Raw genomic sequence first — 12,224 nt, 5'->3', positions numbered from 1 at the left:
CTTATTTTGCGGATGCGGATGCAAGAAATTGTGCGGATGTTCCACGGATGCGGATATCCGATACATCACTAGGCCACACCTTTGTGGGCCACACCTTCGTGGGCCACACCCTCGCGGGCCACACCCTCGCCTTGATACACACAAATTACGTGCAAAAGGAATAATTGCTAGGTGGATATACTGATATTTATCTTCCTATCAAATAGAAAACCAGAGCAATAGTAAACGAGGAAATCAGAGGCTGCCCAGTAGAAGCGGTGTTCCTCAAGGCGGAGGTACTCGCCCCCCACTTCTCTCATCTCCGACAGACAAGAACATAAACCATAGCACAAAATCATTTGGAGATAGAAGAATTTCCCAGAGTGGCATCCATACAAGAAACAGCTAGCCTCCGTAGCTGATACAAATGAAGTCATCCAGTGGGCCATTGATAACATACAGATGTCAGATGAAGTCAGATTCCAGTTACTACTTTACGGTAAAAGTGAGGAAATAAAGAAATTTGAGTAAAATACAAAACGCATCACTCAAGAGTGAAAGTAATGTAAGAGACCCAATAGTAATTATGTGAGAATCTCACACTGAGTGAGCACAACAATGTTATTGTAATTGAGCAAATCGAGGAGATGAATAACCAGAACTTTCAGAGCAAAAGAGGCCAAGCCAATAATAATTCTTCAGGTCACTCGTCCTCTCTAGGCTGGAATATACTAACAGCATCCTTCAAGGCAAGTGAAACTGCAGAACGAACAGAGAACCACAGCAAGCAGGAGGCCTGGTCTAGGGCTGACCTGCAGGGACAACTGCAGGTTGATACAGGTAACCTACAGGTAATCCTCGAAGGTGGAGGTCACACCCTCGAGGAGGTCACACCACCCAGTAGAAATATACTGGATGTGCAAGTCGTCCAACAAGAATAGAATTAGCAAAAGAAACCTGTAATGAGATGCCACTAGAAGCAAACATCTATAATAAATACAGTGTTTATCTTTGAGATAAGGAGTAAAACCATCTTTCATTAGTGGACTGGTGGTGTTGGTGGTGGTGTTGGTGGTGGTGTAGGTGGTGGTGTTGGTGGTGGTGTTGGTGGTGGTGTTGGTGGTGGTGTTGGTGGTGGTGTTGGTGGTGGTGTTGGTGTTCATGAAGTGAACATTATCAGTAACACTGGCTCATCACTGACGTACTGGTGCAACAACCTCGTAAATCCTTCAACTCTTTGCTCTTTTCTTGTTGGACTTAAAATACTTCTTTTTCAAAGTTCCGACTTTGTGTAAAACTTATGGATGAATTACAGAATTTTCTGCAAGTCTTGTGCTATTGCACAACGCAAATCAATTTTTATGGAAAGTGTTTCAATTAGGATAACATTTGTACTCTAGCTCAGATATTTTGTACTCTTCACTGTAGGGGTTTATCACTTAAATTCTAAAGGATTCTAGATAAGTAATATTTGTTCTCCATTCTTACGTTCAGTGAGTCCAAAGTTTTATCTCTTCTTGTATCCTAGTGAAGCCTCTGAGTTATTCCGTGTTGTCTTGACACGCTTCTTAAGCTGACAGCCCAGTGCGTCAGATATAGCAGCAGCTTAATTAACAAAATAAAAATTATCTATTTCTACAAGTACATGTACAAGGTATACAGTCCTAGCTGACATCAGTGACATACTACTATATAGAAAGCCGCTTGTTATGCTGAGCGTTTCGGGGAAATGAGATGAATTTTGTTCACAGGATGCTACCCAGGTACCTATTTTGCTGATAGGTGAACATGGACAGCAGGTGTCTAGAGGAAACAGGTCCTAATGTTTCCACCCGTACCGGGGATCGAACCACGGACCTCAATATGTAAGCTGAGTTCGCTAGCAATGGCCGGCTTCTTAGATATTTCATTGTGCGTCGTATCCTAGGAAACATCCCAGTGCAAAATAAACCAATACCTGGCCTAAGCCTGGGATAAAAATATCCCAGAGTAAAATATCACTCAAATTGTCGTCTGTTCCTTAACGACATTAATAACGTCCGGTGGAGTAGTCTTGTCACGCTCTTACTCGTCATTAGACGAGGAACTGTGCCATTAAACAGTATTGGGAAGTTAAATGGAATTTGCGAATGTTCTTCCCCGTCTACCTGGAGACATTATCCACATGCTATAAACGGTATCAAATCTGAGCCTTGAACATGGTAATGCTTTACGTAAAGGCGATCAATGGCAGTAACTTTGAACATATTTATCTTTAATGACCAACAGGTAAATCACTGCTGGCACCCTGGAATGACACTTAACCAATCATAGATATACTATTAGGCATCCCGTCGTCTGGTAGGCAAAGCTCTCGCTCCACACACTAAGGATCCGTGGATAGATTCCCGGTACGGGTGGAAACATTACGACGTGTTTCCTTAAGACACCTGATGCCCTTTTTCACTTATCAGTAAAATAGATACCTGGGTGTTAGTCGACTGGTGTGGGTCGCATCCTGGGGACAAAATTGGCCTAATTTGCCCGAAATGCTCTGTATAACAAGTGGCTTTCTGTATAGTAGTACATCACTGATGTCAGCTAGGACTGACACCGACAAACCGACAAAAAAAACCAATTCATCACAGCTAGGACTGTATACCTTGTACATGTACTTGTAGAAATGACGATTACTATGCAAGTTGTCTAACCACAGTTACAGAATGCTATAACAAAGCCTCAGTGTTTGTTGACAGTACCGTGCAACCTCACTACCTACACTGCAACTCTTGCAACAACCGAGTGAAGATCATAAAGATAATTTTCCCCCAAATAGGGCAAGTAAATTACATACCGAGGACCGAACTGACGTCCTTGCAATTACAAGTCCTTGATTTAGTTGGCTCACTTCTAAAAAGTTGAAGTGAGACCTTGAGAAACCACTACAGGGAGGACGAGTGTTTACATCAGTTTTCCACTATTTTTAATCCGAGTGATACTTAATGAAAATAATACATATCTGGTGCTACTGTTAAAAGCAGGAGTCACAATACCATGGTTGGAACAATTCACCCAAAAATCCGCAATCACGAGAGGAACCCAACTGCATTATTTATCAATATGCTGTTACAGCAGTTTAACACTGGTCCTCTGTCATCTGCACTGTATATACTTTGCGGATGCGTGTCCGCATTAATCACAAGAACGTACTTTATTGAAGTTTAGGTTATCTTTGTTAAGTTTTACAGGAAGATTTCAACATTCTACCAGCAGCCCTCCAGCAATGAACAGAGTTGACTCACGAAATCGTAATGATATGATGACTGCTTTGAGGGGACTTGAGGTAGAGTTCGTCACGGCCACGCTGGCGGAGACTCGTCTGTAAAAACTTCCATTTGTGGTCACAGTGGTGTATATACTAACCTTCCTATGGTGTATAAATATACCTAGTTGGATGAATCTTATTGTAGCCAGCTGGTCCAGTGGCTAACGCATAGGTCTGGAGTTTTAACGGCTCTACTGCGGGTTCAAGCCCCGCCCGTGGTATGGTTTATGAACCGAGTTGTGACTGGAGGAAGGACCACTCCTAATTAGTTTAATCTAAGTTACATTCGGCCAGACCACTGGGCCAGACCAACGGTCCAATACCACGTTGTTAGTATATTTTACTGAGAGGTGTCACAGTAAATCACTAAACGAAGACCACATCCCTCACTGGTCCTACCAATCCCTCTCATCCAATCCTTATCCAATCCCCACCCCACCAATCCTCACCCCCATTCTTCAAAGAGGTTCCTTAAAGGCTTCTTGATCCGAGGATTTAGAGCTACTTCTTCTCTTCCTCAAAATATAAGTACGTTCCTTTCCCAATGTATTATGCAACGCCCCTCCCTCCTTACGGGTTTAGCGCTTCCCCATGAATTAGGTAATGCTGGAATATCCACCAGGAAAATAAAGAATTTAGAAAGTAAGAAAAAAGAAAGTTGGTCAGGGAAAGTTGGCTTTTCAATGACAAAGATCATGGGAGAGAAGAGGTAACGTCTGATTCATGGGGGAGAGGTTAGGCTGAATTATGGGGGGGGAGGTTATGGTTAATTCATGGGGGAGAGGTTAAGTCAGATTCATAGGGAGAGGTTGATTAAGGCTGATGAGAGAGCACGCGCGCACACACACATGCACACACACGCGCGCGCACACACACACACACACACACACACACACACACACACACACACACACACACACACACACACACCCCAGAAACGAATATGCATAGATAAGAAGGGAGGCCCAAAGACAATATGAAAATGACATAGCAGCGAAAGCCAAATCTGACCCGAAACTGTTGTACAGCCACATCAGGAGGAAAACAACAGTCAAGGACCAGGTAATCAGGCTAAGGAAGGAAGGAGGAGAGACAACAATACCCATGGGGAAAGATAACATCTCCCCATGGGTCCTGAGAGAGGGAGCAGAGGCGCTATGTGTACCCCTAACAACAACATTCAATACATCTATCGAAACAGGGAGATTGCCTGAGGCATGGAAGACAGCAAATGTAGTCCCAATCCTTAAAAAAGGAGACAGACATGAAGCATTAAACTACAGACCAATGTCACTGACATGTATAGTATGCACAATCATGGAGAAGATTATCAGGAGAAGAGTGGTGGAACACCTAGAAAGAAATGATCTCATCAACAGCAGCCAACATGGTTTCAGGGACGGGAAATCCTGTGTCACAAACCTACTGGAGTTCTATGACATGGTGACAGCAGTAAGACAAGAGAGAGAGGGGTGGGTGGATTGCATATTCTTGGACTGCAAGAAGGCGTTTGACACAGTTAGACACAAGAGATTGGTGCAAAAACTGGAGGACCAAGCAGGGATAACAGGGAAGGCACTACAATGGATAAGGGAATACTTGTCAGGAAGACAGCAGCGAGTCATGGTACGTGGCGAGGTGTCAGAGTGGGCACCTGTGACCAGCGGGGTCCCACAGGGGTCAGTCCTAGGACCAGTGCTGTTTCTGGTATTTGTGAACGACATGACGGAAGGAATAGACTCTGAGGTGTCCCTGTTTGCAGATGACGAAGTTGATGAGAAGAATTCACTCGATCGAAGACCAGGCAGAACTACAAAGGAATCTGGACCGGCTGCAGACCTGGTCCAGCAATTGGCTCCTGGAGTTCAATCCCACCAAGTGCAAAGTCATGAAGATTGGGGAAGGGCAAAGAAGACCGCAGACGGTGTACAGTCTAGGGGGCCAGAGACTACAAATCTCACTCAAGGAAAAAGATCTTGGGGTGAGTATAACACCAGGCACATCTCCTGAAGCGCACATCAATCAAATAACTGCTGCAGCATATGGGCGCCTAGCAAACCTCAGAACAGCATTCCGACATCTTAATAAGGAATCGTTCAGGACCCTGTACACCGTGTACGTTAGGCCCATATTGGAGTATGCGGCACCAGTTTGGAACCCACACCTAGCCAAGCACGTAAAGAAACTAGAGAAAGTGCAAAGGTTTGCAACAAGACTAGTCCCAGATCTAAGAGGTATGTCCTACGAGGAGAGGTTAAGGGAAATCAACCTGACGACACTGGAGGACAGGAGAGATAGGGGGGACATGATAACGACATACAAAATACTGAGAGGAATTGACAAGGTGGACAAAGACAGGATGTTCCAGAGATGGGACACGGAAACAAGGGGTCACAAATGGAAGTTAAAGACTCAGACGAGTCAAAGGGATGTTAGGAAGTATTTCTTCAGTCAGAGTTGTCAGGCAGTGGAATAGCCTAGAAAGTGACGTAGTGGAGGCAGGAACCATACATAGTTTTAAGACGAGGTTTGATAAAGCTCATGGAGCAGGGAGAGAGAGGACCCAGTAGCAACCGGTGAAGAGGCGGGACCAGGAACTATGCCTCGACCTCTGTAACCACAAATAGGCGAGTACACACAAACACACACACAAATACACACAGGAGCTGAGTATCGACGCCTGCAACTACAATTGAGTGAGTACACAAATACACACACACACACACACACACACACACACACACACACACACACACACACAAATACACACACTGTCATGTATACAAACTTAAGACGAGTGATAATAAACGAGTCAGTGAACAAAACAGAACAAGTGTGTAGATGTTAACTCTCCTCAAGGAAGTCAACCTGTCAAGTCTTCATCTTAATCACAAACCACAAGTATATCCCTCCTATTTATATTTTGATTATTAACTCTTTGTATAGAAAAATATATAAATATTACTACGCTTAAAGTCCTTAAAAAATCTATCTATTGGATCGATCATATGATAGAGGCAAATACTGAGTTCTCGATTATTTTTTTTTTAGTGAGAGTTTCCAGTGTTTATTCTGTCAGTGATATATTTTGCAAGTATTTGACTAAAAATATATATTCATTATAAAGTCATCCATCGCTTCATTAACTTTTTTTTTCATTATGACAAACATTCTTCTGCTTATTTATTCTCGTATTTATTCTTAATTTTGATTCCTTGTTATTCTGATTTTACTGTCAAATTATCTGAAATATTGTTGTATGTACAAAATTTTTTTTTTATATTTGTTTATACTTCACAATGTGTTGTAATTTATTATTGGGATCAGGTGTATATACATCAGGTGTATACACAGGTGTATACACATCAGGTGTATACACAGGTGTATACACATCAGGTGTATACACATCAGGTGTATACACAGGTGTATACACCGAGGCGTGTGTCTCGGTGTATACACCGAGGCGTGTGTCTCGGTGTATGCACCGAGGCGTGTGTCTCTGCACCGAGGCGTGTGTCTCTGCACCGAGGCGTGTGTCTCTGCACCGAGGCGTGTGTCTCTGCACCGAGGCGTGTCTCTCTGCACCGAGGCGTGTCTCTCTGCACCGAGGCGTGTCTCTCTGCACCGAGGCGTGTCTCTCTGCACCGAGGCGTGTCTCTCTGCACCGAGGCGTCTCTCTCTGCACCGAGGCGTGTCTCTCTGCACCGAGGCGTGTGTCTCTGCACCGAGGCGTGTGTCTCTGCACCGAGGCGTGTGTCTCTGCACCGAGGCGTGTGTCTCGGTGTATGCACCGAGGCGTGTGTCTCGGTGTATGCACCGAGGCGTGTGTCTCGGTGTATGCACCGAGGCGTGTGTCTCGGTGTATGCACCGAGGCGTGTGTCTCGGTGTATACACCGAGGCGTGTGTCTCGGTGTATACACCGGGGCGTGTGTCTCGGTGTATACACCGAGGTGTGTGTCTCGGTGTATACACCGAGGTGTGTGTCTCGGTGTATACACCGAGGTGTGTGTCTCGGTGTATACACCGAGGTGTGTGTCTCGGTGTATACACCGAGGCGTGTGTCTCGGTGTATACACCGAGGCGTGTGTCTCGGTGTATGCACCGAGGCGTGTGTCTCGGTGTATGCACCGAGGCGTGTGTCTCGGTGTATGCACCGAGGCGTGGGTCTCGGTGTATGCACCGAGGCGTGCGTCTCGGTGTATGCACCGAGGCGTGCGTCTCGGTGTATGCACCGAGGCGTGCGTCTCGGTGTATGCACCGAGGCGTGCGTCTCGGTGTATGCACCGAGGCGTGCGTCTCGGTGTATCCACCGAGGCGTGCGTCTCGGTGTATCCACCGAGGCGTGCGTCTCGGTGTATCCACCGAGGCGTGTGTCTCGGTGTATCCACCGAGGCGTGTGTCTCTGCACCGAGACGTGTGTCTCTGCACCGAGGCGTGTGTCTCTGCACCGAGGCGTGTGTCTCTGCACCGAGGCGTGTGTCTCTGCACCGAGGCGTGTGTCTCGGTGTATACACCGAGGCGTGTGTCTCGGTGTATACACCGAGGCGTGTGTCTCGGTGTATACACCGAGGCGTGTGTCTCGGTGCATGCACCGAGGCGTGTGTCTCGGTGCATGCACCGAGGCGTGTGTCTCGGTGCATGCACCGAGGCGTGTGTCTCGGTGCATGCACCGAGGCGTGTGTCTCGGTGCATGCACCGAGGCGTGTGTCTCGGTGCATGCACCGAGGCGTGTGTCTCGGTGCATGCACCGAGGCGTGTGTCTCGGTGCATGCACCGAGGCGTGTGTCTCGGTGCATGCACCGAGGCGTGTGTCTCGGTGCATGCACCGAGGCGTGTGTCTCGGTGCATGCACCGAGGCGTGTGTCTCGGTGCATGCACCGAGGCGTGTGTCTCGGTGCATGCACCGAGGCGTGTGTCTCGGTGTATGCACCGAGGCGTGTGTCTCGGTGTATGCACCGAGGCGTGTGTCTCGGTGTATGCACCGAGGCGTGTGTCTCGGTGTATTCACCGAGGCGTGTGTCTCGGTGTATGCACCGAGGCGTGTGTCTCGGTGTATGCACCGAGGCGTGTGTCTCGGTGTATGCACCGAGGCGTGTGTCTCGGTGTATGCACCGAGGCGTGTGTCTCGGTGTATGCACCGAGGCGGGTGTCTCGGTGTCTGCACCGAGGCGTGTGTCTCGGTGTATGCACCGAGGCGTGTGTCTCGGTGTATGCACCGAGGCGTGTGTCTCGGTGTATGCACCGAGGCGTGTGTCTCGGTGTATGCACCGAGGCGTGTGTCTCGGTGTATGCACCGAGGCGTGTGTCTCGGTGTATGCACCGAGGCGTGTGTCTCGGTGTATGCACCGAGGCGTGTGTCTCGGTGTATGCACCGAGGCGTGTGTCTCGGTGTATGCACCGAGGCGTGTGTCTCGGTGCATGCACCGAGGCGTGTCTCGGTGCATACACCGAGGCGTGTGTCTCGGTGTATACACCGAGGCGTGTGTCTCGGTGTATACACCGAGGCGTGTGTCTCGGTGTATACACCGAGGCGTGTGTCTCGGTGTAGACACCGAGGCGTGTGTCTCGGTGTATACACCGAGGCGTGTGTCTCGGTGTATACACCGAGGCGTGTGTCTCGGTGTATACACCGAGGCGTGTGTCTCGGTGTATACACCGAGGCGTGTGTCTCGGTGTATACACCGAGGCGTGTGTCTCGGTGTATACACCGGGGCGTGTGTCTCGGTGTATACACCGGGGCGTGTGTCTCGGCGTATACACCGAGGTGTGTGTGTCTCGGCGTATACACCGAGGTGTGTGTGTCTCGGCGTATACACCGAGGTGTGTGTGTCTCGGCGTATACACCGAGGTGTGTGTGTCTCGGCGTATACACCGAGGTGTGTCTCAGTGTATATATGCCCAGAGTTTTATATTAATTTCCAATTTAGTGATTACAGTATTCTTATCTGGTGGTGATAAGATTACGTGCAGCCTTAATGACACCAGTGAAGTAGATAGGCTTCAAACCCCATTAACCAACCAACAATTTGTGATTGTTGGGGAGAATTTTCCAGAGCCTAAATCGAGAAATATTTTGTCAAGTTAAAATAATGTTGATTTACCATAAACTGCCAGTCCATAGATGGTAAAAAGGAAACGTGAGCAACGTTTCGGTCAGTCTTGGAACATTATCAGGTCCAGGAGGGATCCAGATGCGTTCTGGTCTTCAATTACGACAATTTGTGGTTGAGTGTTGAAGCTACGGAAGTGTGAAGGTGTTGTAGCATTTAAGACTATTACAACCAAACAAGTGATTACACATTCCACCGTCCACTTCACAATAACACTTCATAACGCACCACCACTACCATAACACCATCATAACACCAAATACCACCACAACACCACACAGACTCGACCCCTGCAACTACACAGCTGAAAACACACACACACAAAAAAGCGCATATTGCAGGCAACGTTTCGATCATCATTTCTATCCATCTTGATTCATCACTTCTCGTGTAGCAAATTCTTTACAATAAATAAATACGTCTCACTGTGTGATGGTTAAGAACCGTCTCCCTAGCAAACCCACTTGTGTAAAAATATGTGCACTGTCCCTCTGCACTATCATTATAATCAAAACTAAGCGCTAAACCCACAAGGGTCATACATCAGACAGGGAGAAACCTCTGAGCAAGTCTCAGTATTCCAGATGTCCATGTTCACACCCACTGGTAAGTAGGTACCTGACGTTAGGCATCAGTTATGAGTGGCACCTTCAGGGGTAGTTATATACCCGAGGTTGGCTGGTTAATTGGGCTGAGAGGCTGTTGACTACACGAGGGTCATTATGGCCACACAACCTTTGACCACAAGTCAAGAACATTTTATTCCCTGAAATAGGGACGAAACACTCAGTATATACAGAAACAAATATACATCTTGGTGTATATGCCGTGCCGAATAGGTAAAACTTGCTATTTTGGCTTAAATAGCAACGCTCTTCTTGCCGAATAAGGCAAACGAAAATTTGTGAATGCAATAACTTCGCAAAAATCATTCTGAACGTAACGAAAAAAATATATTTCATCGTGTTTATTATTAAATTATTGTAAACTTGTCTAAAATATATTTAGTTGGATTTGGCTAAATTAAATTACGCTTGTTATAATGTTAGGTAAATTTTCTAAGGTTTATTTGAAAAAAATATTAATTTTTACATTAACATAAATGAAAAAAAAAAATTTTTAAACGTACATGAGAAAATTTTAGAAAGGACTTAATTTTAAATGAGATATTGCTAAGTGATCAATTTTACCTATTCGGCACGACATATATATCCTGTGGGTAATAGAGCTGAGCATTGAAATAAGCAGAGGTGAGGCAACAGCTGTAAATAAAAATTTGTATAATTCATTATACTTCACACACAAGTCCCTGAAAGACGAACCTTCTTCCAAGACGAGCTTGTAAATCTGCCGTACACAGCATCTTGGAAAAAGAACCATAAAAAATATACTGGGATTTAACAACAGCTAGCATGTGTGGTGGGCAGAGCACACCTCACCGCGACGGATTGTAAACAATGTCTGACTCGTGGAAAATTAACTGCGTCCCGTAGCCCCTTAGAGACAGTGAACGCAGTGTTTGGTTCCCTGTGAACCCGACCACCTGGAGTCTGGGTCCTTGTGAACCCGAGTACCACCCGGTGTCTGGGTCCTTGTGAACCCAACCACCACATGGTGTCTGGGTCCTTGTGAACCCGAGTACCACCCGGTGTCTGGGTCCTTGTGAACCCGAGTACCACCCGGTGTCTGGGTCCTTGTGAACCCGACCACCACTCGGTGTCTGAGTCCTTGTGAACCCGACCACCACCCGGTGTCTGGATCCTTGTGAACCCGACCACCACATGGTGTCTGGGTCCTTGTGAACCCGAGTACCACCCGGTGTCTGGGTCCTTGTGAACCCGACCACCACATGGTGTCTGGGTCCTTGTGAACCCGAGTACCACCCGGTGTCTGGGTCCTTGTGAACCCGACCACCACCTGGAGTCTGGGTCCTTGTGAACCCGAGTACCACCCGGTGTCTGGGTCCTTGTGAACCCGACCACCACATGGTGTCTGGGTCCTTGTGAACCCGAGTACCACCCGGTGTCTGGATCCTTGTGAACCCGAGTACCACCCGGTGTCTGGATCCTTGTGAACCCGAGTACCACCCGGTGTCTGGGTCCTTGTGAACCCGACCACCACATGGTGTCTGGGTCCTTGTGAACCCGAGTATCACCCGGTGTCTGGGTCCTTGTGAACCCGAGTACCACCCGGTGTCTGGATCCTTGTGAACCCGAGTACCACCCGGTGTCTGGGTCCTTGTGAAACCGACCACCACATGGTGTCTGGGTCCTTGTGAACCCGAGTACCACCCGGTGTCTGGGTCCTTGTGAACCCGAGTACCACCCGGTGTCTGGATCCTTGTGAACCCGAGTACCACCCGGTGTCTGGGTCCTTGTGAACCCGACCACCACCCGGTGTCTGGATCCTTGTGAACCCGACCACCACCCAGTGTCTGGGTCCTTGTGAACCCGACCACCACCCGGTGTCTGGAGCTTTGTGAAGCCGACCACCACCCGGTGTCTGGGTCCTTGTGAACCCGACCACCACCCGGTGTCTGGGTCCTTGTGAACCCGACCACCACCCGGTGTCTGGGTCCTTGTGAACCCGACCACCACCCGGTGTCTGGATCCTTGTGAACCCGACCACCACCCGGTGTCTGGGTCCTTGTGAACCCGACCACCACCCGGTGTCTGGGTCCTTGTGAACCCGACCACCCAGGACAAGTATAATACATCAAAACTGTACTTAAAACTATAACAAGAATTAAAATGTTCTTGACTAGCGGTTAATAAGTTACGTTCGGTATTAATTATTCTATGCCCAGTCGATAGGCTTCAAACTCAACAGA

The 12,224-nt window shown here is 47.6% G+C and overlaps 1 protein-coding gene across 3 annotated transcripts in view; it reads right to left on the bottom strand.

Annotated features, from left to right (window-relative positions):
* The window catches only part of LOC128691380 (uncharacterized), a 265,540-nt gene that overhangs the window by 50,384 nt on the left and 202,932 nt on the right, over positions 1–12,224 (bottom strand). For 2 of the 3 annotated variants that reach the window (XM_053780227.2, XM_053780228.2), the window contains exon 1: positions 10,717–10,895. The exons of the other annotated variant lie outside the window; for it this stretch is intronic. The gene's annotated coding sequence lies outside the window, so the exon portion shown is untranslated. Of the gene's footprint in view, positions 1–10,716; positions 10,896–12,224 lie in introns of those variants that run through there. 3 annotated transcript variants of the gene reach the window in all.

Source organism: Cherax quadricarinatus, chromosome 36, assembly GCF_038502225.1.
Source record: "Cherax quadricarinatus isolate ZL_2023a chromosome 36, ASM3850222v1, whole genome shotgun sequence".
NCBI lineage: Eukaryota > Metazoa > Arthropoda > Malacostraca > Decapoda > Parastacidae > Cherax > Cherax quadricarinatus.
Note: the sequence above shows the minus strand (reverse complement) of the source record. Positions and strands in the feature narration are given on the sequence as shown.